The sequence below is a fragment of the Amblyomma maculatum genome, chromosome 4 (genome assembly GCF_055883805.1).
Source record: "Amblyomma maculatum isolate TAMU_Amacu chromosome 4, ASM5588380v1, whole genome shotgun sequence".
In the NCBI taxonomy this organism is placed as follows: Eukaryota; Metazoa; Arthropoda; class Arachnida; order Ixodida; family Ixodidae; genus Amblyomma; species Amblyomma maculatum.
Genome location: NC_139347.1, coordinates 149,478,540 through 149,492,558, shown reverse-complemented (window position 1 = coordinate 149,492,558; position 14,019 = coordinate 149,478,540). Strand labels below are relative to the sequence as shown.

At 48.3% G+C, this 14,019-nt stretch overlaps 1 protein-coding gene across 19 annotated transcripts in view; it reads left to right on the top strand.

Moving 5' to 3' along the window:
* LOC146193288 (uncharacterized) overlaps nt 1-14,019 on the top strand; it is a 114,609-nt gene that overhangs the window by 23,328 nt on the left and 77,262 nt on the right. For 2 of the 19 annotated variants that reach the window (XR_014706815.1, XR_014706810.1), the window contains exon 2: nt 10,787-10,822. The exons of 16 other annotated variants lie outside the window; for them this stretch is intronic. The gene's annotated coding sequence lies outside the window, so the exon portion shown is untranslated. Of the gene's footprint in view, nt 1-10,786; nt 10,823-10,935; nt 10,993-14,019 lie in introns of all 19 variants that reach the window. One more of the 19 variants, XR_014706811.1, reaches the window with a different exon arrangement.

Sequence of the window (14,019 nt, the reverse complement as noted above, 5' to 3'; positions counted from 1 at the left end):
GTGCGAGTCACCAAATATGTCGGAACTAAGACGAGGAATATCCAGCGCCAACAGCGTTCGGGCTCTTTTTTTTTATTGCGCTGCTCGCGCCGAGGCACCTACTGCCCATGTCTTCCTCTTTGTCCAGCGCCGTGTAGTGGCATACGATAAGAGCGCGGCGCTACATGTACAAAGAAATCCCACCGTATTTACTCAGTGAGCGCCGTACAAAGTAGTACTTTGTTTGCTTTAAGATTAAAGGTAATGTTCTGTCTTATTGCATGCTGCGGTCGAAATGAACAAAATTTCGATAGACTGAACGGGCTTGCATTTCATATCTCAGGTGCGCGGGAACATATTTTGCCACAAGTAGTAGCATAACGTTTCCTCAATTTCAGCCATATTTTGCGCCTTCGCGACAGAAATTATTTCCACTAACCTACGGTTGTTTATTCTGCATGTTGCACGACACTTTCCACAAATTGCAACTGCTGAGCGGAAATATTCGAACCTAGATCGAAATTTATTGCACAGCGAAAGCAACAAATCATCTGTCTTAAAGGTGAAAATATATGCCCAAAATTATACGCAAGGCGTGTGACATAAGAGCCTCTGTAGCTTTTGAAAATATAAATTTTCAGATAAAATTCTGGAATATTCAGCTTAGACGTGTTAAATAAGATTGGTTATTATAGATAGACAACAGGTATTAGAGATAGATATTAGAGATAGATAACAGCAAGCAATAGTTTGCCACTCACGCGACAAAACTGAACACTTTTATCTCACTTAATTAACACTTGTCTTCCGAGGCGACACTCAAATGCAGCCCTCATTACGGATATGGTGGCACCGGTATCAACTAAAGCCAATACAGGCACATCATCTACTAAAACGTGGACTTTGTTCCGTAACATCAACACAGGCAGGGGTATTTCTTCTAGCTGCGAATGTCCAGCGGCCTGACCCCCGTCGGCCGCACCGACTAGTTTTCCGGTGACGGTGAGCGGCGCCGGGAGATGGAGAAAGGTTCGTACGGAAAGCTGGAGGAGGTTTCATGCTTCTATTCGATGCCGGTGAAAGATCCCGCAAATGTGCTTGCCATGTGTTCCCAGAATTAGGAGGGTAGTGCGAACGACGAGAAGGGCAAGGATTGTAATCCTCTGCTCAGGGTAGTTCATGGAGCTGTCGCAGTAACGGGATGCTTGGCGTCGAAAACAAGATCTTGAGATGTGGCCAAGTTGCCCGCAGCGAGAGCACACAAGCGGTTGCGAAAAAGATGACGCGGGTAAGTAGTCACCACTGAGAGCCTCGCGTCGACTGTTGTCAGAACGGTTATTTGTCGGCTGGTAATAGCGGGTCCATTACCTTGAGGGTGCCTTTGGTTTGTTTATTTGCCGCAGCTGCTGCAGTCCCTGGTATCCATAGAAGTCCGCTTGATTAACGACGTCCGCTGCACAAAATGCGATTGGAGGAGGCGGACACGGCGGATGCGACGGGGGTGGCGCTGAGGAGCCCCAACCTAATTCTAGCGACCGGCTCACTTCTTCGCAAAAGATCTCACGGATCGTGGATGCCAGATCTCCAGACTATGTTACGTCAGCAGCCTAAACAGCGACCATAAACGTCACGCAGCCAAACATCCGATCACGTGTGTTATTCGACGCATTTTTAGCGTCTCGAACGTGCGGCAATACTGGATCACATCAGCCACTGAGTCAGGGCTTGATTTGTCAAAAAAAATTATAATTATTTATGGCAAACCCTTTAAGCAGATGGCCAACTTTGTCATCTTCAGTCATGCGAGCATCGACAAGCTTACACAGCTTCAGGACTGCCTCGATATACTTGGTGCATGATTTCCCAGGACGTTCAGCTCTTTGAGAGAGCGCTTGTTCAGCTCGCTTCTTCCTCTTTCATCATCTTTATTTTCACTGTGAGGTACATGTACATGGATTATCAGTATTACAGAATCCTCGTGCCAGAATCTCCAAAGCACTTTTTGATCTCTTCCACAAATCGGTCCTATGTGGTGAAAGTCGTACCACGTTAGGGCTGTGTCGTTAAGCGCAAAGACTACGTTAACTAGCTGGGCGGATGAGTCCCACTTATTGTAACGGCTCACCCACTGATAGTGAGCCACTCATCCAAGTCTTGGATTGATGAGCCCGTGAACGGTGGGGATGGTGCCCGTTGATGCTGCTATGAGCTGCTAGGCACGAACCTCGGAGCGCTGTCAAGAGACATCGTAGGCTCAGATGGCGGCAAGCCGGAACGACGGCGACTTCGGCGCGGTTAAAACTGGGAATCTGTCTTCGGGATTTCTGGTGAACGTCTACTGAGCGCCTCTCACCAAGATGTTACGACCGACGTTCTAATTGACGCATAACAAACGACGAAGACGCAGCTATGTCCACTTGCGATTCCCAGCACGAACCGCTCCTTCATCAAATTCACCTTCTCTTATTTCAATTTCTGGGCATCACATTATACATCTATATAATGCCGCTAAGAAGGATGTCTACCCGCTTCCCCGCATCGACGACACCCTCGACCGGCTCTGCAATGCAAGGTACTTCTCATCGACGGACCTGAAGAGCGGATATTATCCAATTAAGGTCGACGAAAGAGATCGCGAGAAGACCGTGCTCAACACACCGGACAGTCTTTTTGAGTTCAAGGTGATGCCATTTGACCTCTGCTCCACACCAGCCACATTTAAACGAGTAATGGACAGAGTCCTGACAGGCTTGAAGTGGCAAATTTGTTTGCTATATTTAAACGACGTTGTTGTCTTCTCGACAAACTTTGAAGAACACCTAAACCAACTCCAGAGAGTGCTGGAAGCCATCACGTCATCGGGACTAACGCTAAAACCAGACAAGTGTGACTTCGCCTACGAAAAACTGGGTTTCCTGGGTCACATCGTTAGCAAGGATGGTATTTGCCCAAACCAGGAGAAAACAGCTGCAATCGCACAATTCCCACCGCCTGCCGACAAGAAAGCTGTGCGCCGATTCCTTGGGCTGAGCGCTTATTATCGACGATTCGTCAGATCCTTTTCGCGCATCGCCGAACCGTTCACGCAGCTTACAAAGGCTGACGTACCTTTTAAATGGAACGCGCCGCAAGGGGAAGCCTTTGACGAACTCAAACGCCGCCTGCAGTGCTCTCCTGTACTTGGCCACTTGATGAAAACACCGAGACCGAAATTCACACCGCCGCTAGAAGTGTGGGCCTAGGAGCCGTTCTCGTCCAGAAGATGATGATGATGATAACCTCTTTATTTACTCCCAAAGAAGGGGAACCAGCCGAAGTACTGGTTGCACTGCTTAGAGAAGGTCAGCAGGGATCACTTGGTACTCTGCGGCCTCCAGTGCGCGCAAAATGAGCTGGCGCTGTTGGGCGAGCTCGGTGGTACGCTGGAGGGACTCCCACGCATCCATTGTAGCTGTATTGTCTGCGTTGTGTCGTGTACATGTCCACACCATGTGAATGAATGTGGCCGGTTGTGAGCAGTGTTTGCAGCTAGGTGCAATACGATTTGGGAAAATTTTGCTATATAGCCATGGGTTGGGAAAGGTTCCTGTTTGTATTTTGCGCCAATGGATGGCCTCGCGCCGGGATAGCTCTCGGTGTGCAGGGGGGTATAGACACCGTTCGAGCCGATAATGCTGGAGGATGTCCGTGTATGTAACAAGGCATGAATGAGTGCCTTGGGGAGTGTCAGAGGAAGCGGCAGGCTGAGGAGGGTGCTCCGCCCGGTAGCTGAATTCTCGGGCTAGAGCATGCGCCTGTGTTTTCCCGCTGAGCGCCTCATGAGCTGGGGTCCATATGAGAAGACGAGGTGTAGACGGTAAGGAGAGAGATCGGAGGATAGTGTGTGCCTGTCGGGATATACGACCTGCATCGAAGTTACGAATTGCCTGTTGGGAATCGCTAACGACTACTTTGGTGGAGGGGTCGGTCAGAGCTAACGCGATGGCAACCTCTTCTGCGGTGGTAACAGTTGCGGCGTTGAGGGCGCTGCAGGCGTTATGCCAATTTCGTGGTGCCAATGCTACCGCAACCATAGCGGGGCGACGGGGGTGGTAGGAGGCATCTGTGTACGTAACATCGGGGCGACCGGTAAAACGTTTGTGGAGTTGCCGGGCTCGGTCGGCTCTGCGCTCTGTATGATACTCTGGATGCATACGTTTGGGAAGCGGAGGTATACAAAGACTGAGCCTCTGCTCAGGCGTGAGGTCTATATACGTAGAAGTCGCCTTCAGAGGAGTGATTCCTACCTGGCTCAGTACTGCACGGCCCGCATGTGTCAGCGAGAGGCGCTCATATTGGGAATTTAGAGTCGCTTCAATCAGCTCGTCGACTGCGTTGGAGATCCCGAGGGTCATCAGTTGGGTGGTGGAAGTGGACATGAGTAGACCCAATGCTGTTTTGTAAGCCTTGAGCAGTGATGCATTCAGTCGTTCCCGATCTGTTCGCGTGAGGCGAAGGTAGGGGGCAACATAGGCAATGCGCGTACAAACGAAGGCTTGTACAAGGCGCAAAAGGTTGGATTCGCGCATGCCCTTATGCTTGTTGGCTACTCTCTTGAGCAGGCGGCTGATCTGGATTACAGATTGATCTATTCGCTGAAGAGTAGTGGCGTTTACTCCTGTATCTTCTAGATGAAGGCCCAGGATACGGATTCGGTCGGTACGAGGTATGGGAGTGCCCTGTACTTGCAGATTGAAGGATGCCGAAGGCGATCTGGGGCGTGTTCCCTGGGTTGGGACAATGATTTATTCAGACTTGGTGGCCGAGCAGGATAGGCCGACTGTGGCCAGGTAGGTACCAACGCAATCGATGACTGTCTTCAGTCTCCTCGATCTGGCCGTCACTGCCGTGTGTAATCCACAGAGTGAGGCCGTCGGCGTATAGGCTGTGGTGCAAGTGAAGAATATCTGCTAAAAGATTGGGCAGGCCAATCAGCGCAATATTGAACAGGAGTGGGGAAAGCACTGAACCTTGGGGTGTACCCCGGCTTCCAGGAGAGATGGTGGAAGGATCTCCTTAGCCGGTGTCAAGTTGCACCGTGCGGTTCGTGACAAAGTCGCGTACATATGCTTACGTTCGTTGTCCCACCCCTAGGGTCTGGAGGTTCTGCAGAATAGCTTCATGCCGGACATTGAAAAGGCCTTCGCGACATCTAGACCGACTATGACTTTGGTGTCCAAAGTGCTATGTGTCAGCACCTGATGCTTAATCAAGAGCATGATGTCTGGGGCCGCAAGGTGTGGTCGAAAACCAAACATCGTGTCTGGAAGTAGGTGATGTTCTAGGTAACGAAGAAGACGGGTCTGAATTACATGCTCCAATAGTTCTCCCACGCAGGACGTGAGAGAAATGGGGCGGAGGTTCGAGCGAGTAGGTGTTTGCCCGGCTTGGGGCTGAGCACGAGGTTGGCGCATTTGCACTCTTGCGGGATGGCTCCCCGCTCCCAGCATTTTTGCAGAAAGTCTGTGAAAGTATGAATCGAGGCGTCGTCGAGGTTCCGAAGCATACGGTTAGATATCCGGTCCGGGCCTGCAACTGAGTTTGTCTTGAGACGATTGAGCTCAGCTCATACCTCCGCTAAAGTGATGGGAGCATCTAAACGGACGTTTTCCTTCCCCTAATAAGGAGGGAAAGAGTTCACTGGTCCTGGGCGGATGTAGGTGTCTACTAGCTCCAGTTTGAGGGCGTCTAAGGTGCCCGGAAATTGGTGGAAGATACGCTGGAGTTGCTGGCGGGCTTGGAACTTGCTCCCTTCAGGGTCGAGGAGATGACAGAGTAGTTCCCAGGTGCTTCTGGGGTTAGGAGCCTTAACCAGCTGGTCACATATATTGTGCCAGTTTTGGCGTGTAAACTATACGGCACAGTTTTCGATGTTTGTATGGACTCGGGCCAGCCGTCGTCGAAAATTCCGATCCCACTTGCAAGTTTGCATCAGGGCCTCCAGCTTGCGCTTGCGGTCCCACAGTCGGGCATAATATCTGTCGCAATTTGGTACGGAGTCTTTCACAGAAACTTTAGCAGTGACATCTGCAACTTGTTTAAGGATGTCGGCTGACCAAGCGGCGATGTCTGTGATAGGTTGGGAAGAGCCTTGCTCTTTTTGCTTGGCGCGAAAGCAGTCCCAGTAGACCACTTTAGCTGGTCGCGTACATTGTCGAGTAGGCTCCTCAATGACAACCTCCAGAACGTAATGGTCGCTTCCGAATGTTTCCCGAGTATTGCACCAGATAGCTGCAATCGCCGGTCCCGTAAAGGCGAGATCCGGGGTTGTGTCCCGCGAGACGCACGTTCCTCTCCGAGTGGGTTGGGTGATATCCGTTAAGAGGTTCAGATGGAGTGTGTGCCAATCGTCCCAAAGCAATCGGCCTTTAAGCGTGTCGTAGTGGTAACCCCATGCTTGATGCGGAGCATTTAAAATCACCGAGAATAATCAGAGGTTGCCCTCGCGCTAGCTGCTGTGCTCGGAGGAGAAGTGGCCCGAAGACGGCCTTGCGTGATCGGGGTGGGCTATAGACGTTGAGCACGAAAAGGCATTGCCTGGTCGCACGAGATTGTCGGGGGAGAATTTCGAGAAGGATATGGTCTGGAAAAGTGGAGTCTAGCTCATGCAAGATAACCGTAAGGATTCGCCTAACTACAGTAGCCACCTGGGAGTTTGCTCTTCCCGATGTGTATGTCCAATATCTAGCCAATTTCGCATGTTTCCCTGCTTCTTGAAGGGCCTGCCAGGAGAGTACCGGACAGGAGAAAGTAATCGCCTACGCTAGCAGGTCCCTCACAAAAGCCGAAGTCAATTACTTGACGACGGAGAAGGAGTGCCTCGCGATCATCTGGGCCACTTCTAAGTTTCGTCCATACCTATACGTCCGACCATTCAAGGTGATAAGCGACCATCACGCGCTCCGCTGGCTGGCTAATTCGGAAGATCCCTCCGGCCACCTAGCCAGATGGAGCCTACGGCTTCAATAATTCCACTTGACTGTAGTCTCTAAGTCGGGCCGGAAGCATTCCGACACAGACTGCTTATCACGCTCTCCCGTCGACGCTCCCCCGAAGGACGATGACGACGACGCCTTTGTGGGACAGGTAAGCGCCAGCAGTTTTGCAGAAAAACAGTGATCAGATCCTGAGCTGAAAGCGCTAGCCCATTACTTAGAAGGAAAGATCGCTTCCCCTGCTGGTGTGTTCAGGCGACAGTTATCTTCGTTCGCGTTAAGCTATGGCCTCCTCGTGAAGAACTTCGCCCCCAAACAGGACTTCGCAACTCCTTGTAGTGCCTAAAAACCTCCAGCAGGAAATTCTGCAGGCGTTGCATGGTGAGCCCACAGCAGGCCATCTCGGATTTGCACGCACGTTGCGTCGAATCCAGGAGTACTATTGGCAGCGACTGCCTGCCGAATTTAACCACTACGTGAAGACATGTCGTGAGTGCCAAGTCGTCGCCTATCAGAACAGCAGGACTACTAAGCCCAATTCCGCCTCCAGACCTGCCCTTTCAACAAATTGGGATGGATTTCCTCGGCCCCTTTCCAGCTTAGTCTCTGGATGACAAGTGCATCATCGAGGCCACTGACTGCCTTAGCCATTACGCCGAAGCAAAAGCACTACCACATGGTACCGCGGCAGTTGTCGCCAATTTTTTGTTGAACAAATTCTTTTGCGGCACGACGCCCCAGAATTGGTCATCACGGACAGGAGAACTGCGTTTACGGCAAAGCTGACGCAATCCATCCTGGAATACAGTCATACAAGCCATCGACGAGCAACTGTGTACCATCCCCAGACCAATGGCCTTACGGAGCGCCTGAACAAAACGATCGCGGACATGATCGCCATGTACGTCGTTGCTGAACGCAAGACCTGGGACGCCATCCTGCCGTACGTGATCTTCGCTATAACACGGCAGTCCAGGTGACGACCAGAGCGACCCTTTTCAAGCTTGTGTACAGCAGGGAGCCCATGACTACGCTCGACGCAATGCTGACGCACTTAATCAACGAGGACAACCTAGACGTCGCCGCCTACCTGCAGCGTGCAGAGGAAGCCCGACGACTCGCACGTCTGCGTATTAAAGACCAACAGCGCACCGACAGCCGACGATACAACTTACGACGACGCCACGCAGAGTACAACTCAGGAGACTAAGTGTGGATTTGGACACTAATTTGCTGTCGCGGACTAAGTGAAAAGTTGTTGCGTCGATACTTTGGGCCGTACAAAATCATTCGCCGCGTCGGACCACTGAACTATGAAGTCATTCCCGACGGAACGTCAGCATCACAACGGCGACGCGCGCGCCCAGAAATTGTACATGTTGTACGACTGAAGCCATATTACGCACGTTAAAGAATCTGTGGTATTTAAACTTTTTATTGTTTATGTTTAGGTCACTTTGTTTTGGAACATCGAGGCGATATTTTTTTAGGGGGAGTAATGCTGCGAAACCTTCAAAACTGTAATTGTTGTTGTTTTTTAACAGCCGTCGTCATGCGGCATTATCACTGTGATTCTGGCATGCGTATCAATTCTGTATCCCGTGTTTGTTCATGCTCGTTGTCGCGATACGACGCGTTATCATTTTCTTTGTCGCGAAAGATGCGCCGAGATTTGTCTCGAAGATTCCGATCACTTCCATATGTTTTCACATTGTTCCAGGGTGTACTGGTAGCAGTTTGCGGCATTATCTGGATTTTTCTTAGCAGCCTTTAAATTGAATGTTGACTAGTGCGACGGGCATTCTTTGTACGACGATCGCCGAGCGCGTTTCTTGTTGTTTGTTGCTATATATATATTTCATAAAAACGCCTTCCTCATGTCTCCCTTTGCAGCGCAAAGCTCGGAGCAAACAGATGCGCCGCTCTGTCATGCAGGAGCGCGTGGACGTCGCTAGCGATGTGTGCAGCCGCTTCACTGCTGTGTCTCTCAAGCGTTACCCTCAAAGTTCTCGCCCTGGATAAGTGAGAATGATGGCATTAGTGAATGGCAGCAGAATGTGACAATATATACATTTAGTAATTTATTATAATTTCTTATCGCTGCTTTTTGCATTTAGAGAAATTCTATGGTGTAACGCATATATTTGCGCAATACAGCACTGTGCCATGTGCTATGTGCTATGTTGGCGCCTGTCCTGTTATTTTGGTGTTTCTTCCTTGTCATCGTCTCTTTCGCGCCGTCTTCATAATCCACTTCAACCATGAATCAACTAGCCCAAAGCAAAGTACTTCTTGTGCTAAGTACGATTACTCACAAGTCCAACATAGCTTTAGATGTTGGTTCATAGTACTAGAAAATTAATGAGGCTACCGTACCAAATCCTGTCAGGCTACAAGGGTTCAAACCTTTCCCTCTTCGTATGTCAATCATTTGTTGTCACCGACCACCACGCCATTTGCTGGCTATCTTCTCACAAAGACCCCCAGGTTGTCTTAGTCGTCCAACACTTGTGTCTCCAGAATCGCACCTTTCAATTCATGTACAAGTCCATCATCTTGCACCTCTACGCTGTTTCCTTATCCCGTAACCCTGTGGACCACTGAATTATGGACTAAATGCCAGGATCTCGCTTCGCTATTTAAGATTTTCTGAACGTCGTTGCCCAACAACAACACGATTGTTCGCCATGCACGATCATAGAATGTCTTCCGGCTGCTCACGCCCGCTTAGTTCTTGCGATTTTTGGTATTTAGAAATGGCGATGTCCACACTTGCAGATCTGACGTGCTATGTCCCAACGCTCGGCTGCGTTATCATCATTGCAGGTCAAAGGCCTCCCATATTTCTCCATCAACCAGGGCCCGCTTGCACAAAACAATCTTAAGACTGTCTTAGCTAAGTCCAGACTTAACTGGAGTCTAAAGAATAGGCCACTAGCATGGCCGCTTAAGACTGGAGTCAAGACTGGGCTTCAGTCCTGACTTGAATAAGTCGCTTGTATGATTACGACTCTAGTGCTGTCTTGGTTAAGACACAAGGACGCCAGGTGTCTAAGTAGAGAAATTAGGGAAATACAGGGATGCGCTGGCACTGTCCCTGCTATAAGATGTACACATTCTGTCAATTTTGCGCTGTGTAAAATCCGTGCCATTGCTTTTTGCGGCTTAAGATTGTGTTACGAGGAAAAATGCCCCAAGTGGTTGCTGAGGCCGTTCTAGGAAGCCCCTCTGGTGAACATGAACCCGAAGCGTTCGACGTTCGGAACACGAGCCGTCTTAAATAAGCTTGGTATTTCTAAAGACACCATTTAAGTCTGGACTTAGCTCGGACTATATCGTGCAAGCCGGTCCTGGTCCTATGCCAGCTTCATCCACTTGAGCCCTGCGAACTTCTTACCCTCATTGGCTCACCGAACTTTCCTTTCCTTGGAATCCAGTTTGTTACCCTAAGGTACCATAGGCTATCCTCTCTTCGCACTACATGTCCTGCCCATTTCATCTTGATTTCCGCTAAAATGTCAGTACCTTGGCTTATTTTTATGACCCACTCTGCACGCTTGCTATCTATTAACGTTACCCCGACCATTTTCCGTTTCATAGCCATTCGCGTGGTCCTGAACTTCAGTCGAACCCTCTTCGTTAGCCTCTACAATTCAGCCCCATAGGAGAGTGCAGGTAAGATGAAACTGCTGTATACTTTTCTCTTGAGCGAAACCGGTAAGCTACAAGCCATAATCTGCGAGTGTTGGCCAAATGCGCTCCATTGCAATCTTATTCTCCTTGTTATTTCTCTTTCATGATCCGAACCTGCGGCTACTACCTGTCGTAAGTAGACATCGCCTACAACTTTCAGTGCTTCGCAACCTAATGTAAACTGCTGTTCCTCCCCTAGGCTGTTGAACATTACCGTAGTCTTCTGCATATGAATTTTCTTGCCTACCTTTCTACTTTTTCTGTCTAGATAACCAATCATTCTTTGCAGTTCACCCCTAGAGTTACATAGCAAGGCAATGTCATCACTAAATCGCAGATTACTGAGGTATTCTTCTTTTACACGTATCCCTAACTGTTGCCATCCAAATTGTCTAAATGATTCCTCTAAGCAAGCTGTGAACATTAATGTGCAGATCGTGTCTTCTTGCCTAACAGCTTTCTTTAGAGGTACTTTTTTTACTTTCTTCATGCAGACGTATGGTTGCTGTGCAGCACTACATACATACATATATATATATATATATATATAAGCAGATCAATCAAGGGGAAAACGAAGGTGCTCGTTATAATACATGAAGGAAAGAAGCAAACAGTCGGCGAGGCCAAGGAAAGCGTTGGGGATGGTACTTTATGGCTTTTTTTTAAATGTTTACTAGGATAATCACAGAAATTAGTGATGTAATCTGTTTAGGGGAAAGATAATTAGACACAAAGTAGAAGAAAAAACAACGTGCCGATGGTGGGATGCGAACCCACGACCTCCGAATAACGCGTCCGGTGCTCTTCCAACTGAGCTACATCGGCCGCTGTCCCCCCTGCTACTTTCTTGGGTATTTATGTTGCCTGTATACGAACCTTGAGAGTGTTCACCAGCGCCACCCTCAGCCATAGCGGTGGACGTGGGACGTCCTTTTGTTACCGCCAGCGTCACGTACAACGTGATCAAGGGACTGTTGGCTTCTTTCCTTCATGTATTATAACGAGCACCTTCGTTTCCCCTTGATTGATCTGCTTGTAGCTTACGGGGGTCTCGGTTCTGGCAGTCTTGAAGCCATAAGTAGCGTAAGAGGGTTCTAGTACAGCTTTCGCCCTCGCCCTTGATCACGTTCTACGTGACGCTGGCGGTAACAAAAGGACGTCCCACGTCCGCCGCTATGGCTGAGGGTGGCGCTGGTGAACACTCTCAAGGTTCGTATAGAGGCAACATAAATACCCAAAAAGTAGCAGAGGGGACAGCGGCCGATGTAGCTCAGTTGGAAGAGCACCAGACGCGTTATTCGGAGGTCGTGGGTTCGCATCCCACCATCGGCACGTTGTTTTTTCTTCTACTTTGTGTCTAATTATCTTTCCTCTAAACAGATTACATTACTAGTTTCTGTGATTATCCAAGTAAACATTAAAAGTTTAAAGTAACATTAAACATTAAACATTAAAGTAAGCTGATTGGTCTGTAAATTTTAGGTGTCCTTAGAGTCCCCTTTCTTGTGAATGAGGATAATGTTTGCATTCTTCCATGGTTCCGGTACCGTCGATGACACCAGGCACTGCGTATACAGGGTGGCCAGTTTTTCTAACACGATATCCCCCGTTCTTCAGCAAATGTGTAGTTAACTGATCCTCTCCGGCTGATTTCCCCCTTTTCATAGTTTATAATGCTTTCTTGACCTCGTCCTTCGTCACTGGTGGAACGTCTGACTATTTTGCTCTACCGCCAATCTCCCCAGTACTATTCACAGCTTGCTTAGAGGAAGTATTCAGAGGCTTGGAATGGGAGCAGTTAGGGATAAGGGTAGATGGAGAATATCTCAGTAATCTGCGATTTGCTGATGACGTTGCCTTGCTACGCTACTCGGGGGATGAACTTCAAATAATGATTGGTGACCTAGACAGGAAAAGTAGAAAGGTAGGCTTTAAAGTCAACATGCAGAAGACTAAGGAATGTTCAGCAGCCTCGGGAAGGAACAGCAGTTTACATTAGGTAGCGAAGTACTGGAAGTAGTTGGCGAATATGTCTACTTAGGACAGGTAGTAACAGCAGATCCGGACCATGAAAACGAAATAACAAGAAGAATAAGATTGGATGGAGCACATTTGGCAAGCACTCACACATTATGACTAGCAGCTTACCGGTATCGCTAAAAACAAAATTATACAACAGTTGTATCTTACCTGTACTCACTATGGGCTGAAACGGGGATGCTAACCAAGAGAGTTCTATTTAAGTTGAGGACAACCCAGAGGGATATGGAACGAAAAATGGTAGGGGTAACATTAAGAGATAGGAAGCGTGCAAGTGGGCTAGAGAAATAACCCAAGTTATCGACATTCTAGTGGAAATTAAGAAGAAGAAATGGGCATGGGCAGGACATGTAGTGCGAAGAGAGGATAACCGATGGTCGCTTATGGTAACAAACTGGATTCCAAGGGAAGGAAAGTGTACCAGGGGGCGGCAGAATGTTAGGTGGGCAGATGAGGTTAAGAAGTTGGCAGGGGTCAAGTGGATGCAACTAGCACAGAACCGGTTTCAATGGAGAAATATGGGATTGGCCTTCGCCCTGCAGTGGGTATAGCAAGATGATGATGATGATGATGATGATGATGATGATAAACCTGCACATTAAATAGAAATTGTCTAGCCTTGTAGCACTTTATCAATGATGGCTGTGTGACTTGATGTTTTTATTTTATAGTTTAGGGAGCGATGCACAAAGTTTTGTGTCAAATGGGTCCGTGAACGTTTTCACTTGTAAGCAAGTACAATGCATTCATAAAATGAGATGACAAAAGCTTCTAAAAATACTTATTTGAGCTTATATACATGCCTTCTATGGCTAGTGAAACACCATGGGGATTGAAGGGTTCAACTACTGGTAATAACATCAGAAAGAAACACCCTTTCCGTATTCAATCGCTATTCATTCAACACATACAGCCGCTTTGTACCCCTTATTAAGATACCCAAGCTGTAAAATAGCCTAATACGGATAACATAAAGACAGGAACAGTTGTTTGGGGGTGACTCGGGTTGTCCAGTTGGGGCCATTCTGTTATAAGACACCCTAGGTTTTCAGAGGTTTTGTTGGGATGGGAGCAACTTCTTACTGGAGACAGTGAACCTGATCAGGTTAGCGAACTGCTTATTCCCGCCGCCCTCTCGATGTAACTGACCCGGCAACCATTTGTAGACGAAATTGCGGGAAGAGAAATTTTCATTCTTGCTTTCACGCATGGAATTTGTAATGTGAAAAAGCAAGGTCAAAATACTAGTATTACTGCAGCAAGTACAACATCACTTTCATTTTTCAAAACGACAAGCATAGAAGTTAAATAATTGACAGAATACGAGTCATTG